Below are 5,781 nucleotides of genomic sequence, written 5' to 3'. Positions count from 1 at the left end.
GGCAAAGGTCCCAAGTTCGAGTCTCGGTCCGGCACACAGTTTCAATCTGCCAGGAAGTTTCATATCAGCGCACACTCCGCTGCAGAGTGAAAATCTCATTCTGGAAACATCCCCCAGGCTGTGGCTAAGCCATGTCTCCGCAATATCCTTTCTTTCAGAAGTGCTAGTTCTGCAGGGTTCGCAGGAGAGCTTCTGTTAAGTCTGGAAGGTAGGAGACTAGGTACTGGCGGAAGAAAAGCTGTGAGGACGGGGCGTGAGTCGTGCTTGGGTAGCTCAGTTGGTAGAGCACTTGCCCGCAAAAGGCAAAGGTCCCGAGTTCGAGTCTCGGTCCGGCACACAGTTTTAATCTGCCAGGAAGTTTCAGTACAACAGCTGTGCTGTAGGGTTCAAAAATGAAAGTCTGCAAAATATTTAGGCGTTTTAGAGATGTTCTCACTTTTACTAATGACAAATCTGGCCTATATGGCCATATATGCTTTTCTGCAAAGGACTTATGTTCCACACCTGTCTAACATCTTTTGACATACGAAGAGGCTTTGTACTTGAAAATGGCCTAAGGCCAAAATCTGCATCGTATACCAATAAAATAAAAATTATTACCCTCAAATGGAGGCAGCATCATTAAAAAAAATTTACCGTGACTGTGGCTCCAGCCAAAATAAAAATTATGATTTGGAAATACAATCATAAAGTCCAATACAGTATGTTGCCAATGCTCTTAAAAGCACAACTTGGAATACATGAGACTCGGAAACTAATAAATATATCGACAACGAAGAACATTAAGTTAGGTTGTTATAATCAAAAAACATAAATAGTAATGCTGTATGCCAAGTAAAATAACGCACCGAGAAACAGTTCAGTTTCTGCAATGATGGTTGTGATAAGATTTGATTCTACGTTTATCGTATGAAAAGCTGGATATTAATGTTATAAAATAAGACACTTCAATAACGCAGTGTGGAAACGGCAGGAGTGTTAAAAGTAAGTGTCTTGACTCGTGTGCGTCAATTCGGTACCTGTGATGTAAAAATCTAAAAAAAAGTGAATTTTATAACAGTTTATGAATGAAATGAAAGAACAATTAATTATTTGTGCTAAATGATCTTCAATTGATATATGTAAGATGTGAAGCGTAAATCGAAGGTTGTTGGCCGCAGATAGACTTTTGACTACAGTAGTTGGTCACGTGATTCACTGAGCTGCGAGCATGGGGAGGTTTTGTCCAGGTCTTTTGCGGCCGGACATTAATCTTGTAAGATCGTGCGGTGAAGTGCCGCGCGTTTATGCAGGCCGAGTCAGTCATTTTCAGCAGTTAATGTGAGAGAGGTTGGAGCGCTTTTATTCAGTGGCTGGTATATTAGCAGCCTTTTTTTTTTTGTGAACAACGTCACGTTTTAGATTCGCGCACGTAATTTGTCAGCAAACTGCTGTACATGCACTGTTAGACAAATGGTAATTTAGTTAGTCCTTGGTATATTAATATCGAACCGATTCCAGCTGTTTCTTGATGTCGTATGATCTCGTCTCTTTCGTTTTATGTCTTTGTATCGTTGTATCCTATGTTGAGACGGCGCTCGAAATAATCTGATCCGTTCTCCACATTTCAAGAAAATGCCGTACCGGCAATGGTGACAGCAGTGACGTAACATCGCAGCAGACAGAGAACTTTACGGACGCTTCCTTCCAGCGCATCTCAACATCAAGGCTGTGATACATCCAGACGAATCTTACAGAAGACACGTTTAAACAGAAAAAAAGGATGAAGGGGAGGCGATAGTTGTTCCAAAAGCATCTTCTGCCACACACCGTTGTAAGGTGACTTCGGGGCAAAAAATTTAGATGTTACCTGCGAGAAGTGGACACATATCTGACACATCAAATAAAAAATGTATACTCGTATAAAATAACACTTCAGATTTAAATGTCTGAGCTAAACTTAAGAAGCAAAGTTAGCGATCATGGATGAGCTCGTTAAAATATGATAAGCACCTTTGAGATCTGTGTTTTTATGATTGGTTGCATTTATCTCTAGTTTTCAGCAGGTTTCGTTTGAAATTTTTAATTCATATACACTATGTCATCAAAAGTATCCGGACACCTGGCTGAAAATGACTTGCAAGTTCGTGGCGCCCTCCACGGTAATTCTGGAATTCAGTATGGTGTTGGCCCACTCTTAGCCTTGATGACAGCTTCCACTCTCGCAGGCAATGTTCAGTCAGGTTTTTTGGGGAATGGCAGCCCATTCTTCACGGAGTGCTGCACTGAGGAGAGGTATCGATGTCGGTCAGTGAAACCTGGCACGATGTGTCCCAGAACATCCCAAAGGTGTTCTATAGGATTCATTTTAGGAATCTGTACAGGCCAGTCCATTACAGGGATGTTATTGTCGTGTAACCACTCCGCCACAGGCCGTGCATTATGAACAGGTGCTCGATCGTGTTGAAAGATGCAATCGCCAGCCCCGAATTGCTCTTCAACAGTGAGAAGCAAGAAGGTGCTTAAAACATCAATGTAGGCCTGTGCTGTGATAGTGCCACGCAAAACAACAAAGGGTGCAAGGCCCTGCATGAAAAACACGACTACACCATAACACCACCGCCTCCGAATTTTACTGTTGGCAATACACATGCTGGCAGATGACATTCACCGGGCATTCACCATACCCACAACCTGGCATTGGATCGCCACATTGTGTACTGTGATTCGTCACTGCACACAACGTTTTTCCACTGTTCAATGGTCCAATGTTCACGCTCCTTACACCACGCGAGGCGTCGTTTGGCATTTACCGGCGTGACATGTGGTTTATGAGCAGCCTCTCGACCATGAAATTCAAGTTTTCTCACCTACTGCCTAACTGTCATAGTACCTGCAGTAGATTCTGATACAGTTTGGATTTCCTGGATAGATGTCTGCCTGTGACACGTTACGACCTTCTTCAACTGACGGCGTTCTCTGTCAGTCGACAGACGAGGTCGGCCGGTACGCCTTTGTGCTGTACATGTCCCTTCACGTTTCCACTTTACTATCACATCGGAAACAGTGGACCTAGGGATGTTTAGGAGTGTGGAAATCTCGCGTGCAGACGTATGACACAAGTGACACCGTATCACCTAACCACGTTCGAAGTCCGTAGTTCCGCGGAGCGCCCCATTCTGCTCTCTCACGATGTCTAACGATTACTGAGGTCGCTGATATGGAGTACCTGGCAGTAGGTGGCAGCACATTGCACCTAATATAAAAACGTATATTTTTGAGGGTGTTCGGATATTTTTGATCACACAGTGTATATTAGAGAAAATTTCAGTGTGTTAAGTTTTATTCATAAACAACTACGAAGTGTTAATACAATGTCCGTTCACATTGTAACCACCTGCCAGAAGCCTGAATAGCCATCTTTTGCAACACGATCGCAACGAGAATTGCAGGTAGAGGGTCAGTGACATTCTGGAAGGAACCGATAGCTATATGGATGGAGCCCTGTCGACTCCATTGCCAGGGCCAGCTGCACTAGCTTTCTCGGTGGAGAATCCATGGCTTGAACAGCCCAGCCGAGATGGTCCCACAGATTCTCTGCTGGGTTTAAATCCAGCGAGTATAGTGGCCAAGGGAGTACGGTAAATTCACCCGCGTGCTCTTCGAACTACACACCTTTACTGCCAGTTGCATTGTCCTGCCGATAGATGCCATCGTGCGAAGGAAAAATGAACTGCATGTAGAGGTCTAAATGGTTGTGTTGGTCCGTAGTTCCTTCCAAAATGGCGCGATCGCCCAGGGAATACCACGAAAATATTCCACAGACCACAACCACTCACTCCTCCGGTCTGGACCCTTCCCACGATTGTTGCAGGGTGTTTGCTTTCAGACGTTTCACGCCGTACGCAGAAAAGGCCATCTGTCCGATGGAACATAGAGCGTGATTCATCTAAGAAGGCCACCTATTGTAACTCAGTGGACATTCAGGTGCGGTACTTGTGGTGTCACAGCCAGACACCACACTCGCTAGGTGGTAGCCTTTAAATCGGCCGCGGTCCGTTAGTATACGTCGGACTCGCGTGTCGCCACTATCAGTGATTGCAGACCGAGCGCCGCCACACGCAGGTCTAGTCTAGAAAGACCCCTAGCACTCGTCCCTGTTGTACAGCCGACTTTGCTAGCGATGGTTCACGGACTAAATACGCTCTCATTTGCAGAGACGACAGTTTAGCATAGCCTTCAGTTACGTCATTTGCTACGACCTAGCAAGGCACCATATTCAGTTACTATAAGAAATATCTTCAAGAATCTATTCTGAACAGACAATATTGTGAATCATGTACCGTAAAGAGCGACCTTCATCATTAATGGATTAAAGTTAAGTATCAAACTAATTGTGTCCGCTTTCTGAATTCTCATTCCTTGTCATGTTCCGGACCTCACGTCAGTATAGATCTTCCGTCCTCACGCCAGCATGCGTGAGCTAGAACGCGTGCATTTCGGCCTCCACTCGTAACGCGGTGTTGGCTCCTCTGTCAACACAAAAGTACTGACGTGCAAATTCCAGCCTTGGTCGCCTATAAACAGTAGTCAACATGGGTGCATGAACCAGATGCCTGCTGCAGAAAGGTAGTTGAGGAGGCACTGTTGGTACCCCTTTTGTTCACCCGGGCGTTCAGTTACTCATCAGTTGCGCGTCCATTCGCCCGTACACATCTCCGCACACGCTCATCTATGGCCCATGGTGCACCAGAGTTGCCTCAGCGCTAGTTTTGGGTATCGTCATTTTCCCATGAATTGTATACTTTAAACACGGCGGTACTCGATCACTTTACACACTTAATCATTTCGGAAATGCTAATGATCATGCCCTGTTGGACGTAAGATAAATCGCTCATTCTCCGCATTGCGACAGCGACTGCGCTGTTTTCGACACGCTTTATATACCCTCCACTGTACTGCTGCCACCTGTCCTCTGTGAGTGGATATTGCACGTTGACGTCACACATAGGCGGTGGTCACATTAAAGTGACTGGGCCGTCTATGTGAATGATGTTTCCTATCAAGCGAAAAGCCTTTTTTTTGGCTCGAGAAGTGAAGTTTACCATCAGCAATATGAAATGTCAGTTTTAATCGATCTTGGCAGGTGTCGTATGTTTGCCCAGACAGCAGTACTTAATGTAAATCATTATGCGAAACAAATGATTTGCGGAAACAGGCTGTCGCACACACGCATATGCATTGTCAGTTTGTACAAGGTGGTCATAAACAGGCTGAAGAGCTTGTGAGGGTGTCTTCACAGTAGGTTGCACTGAGAAGTAATTGTTAAGAGAAAAATTCAATACGTTGCGCCGTTTCCGAGTACATTAGCATTGAGGTTAGCGAATGGGTCCGTTGCGCGGGCAACATCTGAGGTCATCAGTCCCCTAGACTTACAACTACTTAAACCTAACTAACCTAAGGACAGCACACACATCCATGCCCGAGGCAGGAATCGAACCTGCGACCGTAGCAACAGCGCGGTTCCCTACTGAAACGCCTAGAACCGCTCGGCCACAACGGCCGGCTCCAGTGATTGTATCGCTCTCTTGTTCAATTTTAGAAAACCAAACGAAGAACACGTTTGGTGATACAGTCTCTGGCGGGCCGCTTCAATTTTCGCGTGCAACGACCTGATTGACTAACTTCAATCCTAATTAACATGGAAACGGCGCAACGTATCGAATTTTTCTCTTAACAATTATTTTTCATCATAATCTACGCTGCAACGCCTTTACAGGCTTTTCAGAGTGTTTCTAACCA

At 45.1% G+C, this 5,781-nt stretch overlaps 1 non-coding gene across 1 annotated transcript; it reads left to right on the top strand.

Moving 5' to 3' along the window:
- Positions 1 to 261: 261 nt before the first annotated feature.
- On the top strand, positions 262 to 336 carry Trnal-caa (transfer RNA leucine (anticodon CAA)). Its single transcript has one exon. It is a non-coding gene; the product is annotated as a tRNA-Leu (tRNA).
- The last annotated feature ends 5,445 nt before the right edge of the window (positions 337 to 5,781 follow it).

The sequence above is a fragment of the Schistocerca cancellata genome, chromosome 5, assembly GCF_023864275.1.
Source record: "Schistocerca cancellata isolate TAMUIC-IGC-003103 chromosome 5, iqSchCanc2.1, whole genome shotgun sequence".
In the NCBI taxonomy this organism is placed as follows: domain Eukaryota; kingdom Metazoa; phylum Arthropoda; class Insecta; order Orthoptera; family Acrididae; genus Schistocerca; species Schistocerca cancellata.
Note: the sequence above shows the minus strand (reverse complement) of the source record. Positions and strands in the feature narration are given on the sequence as shown.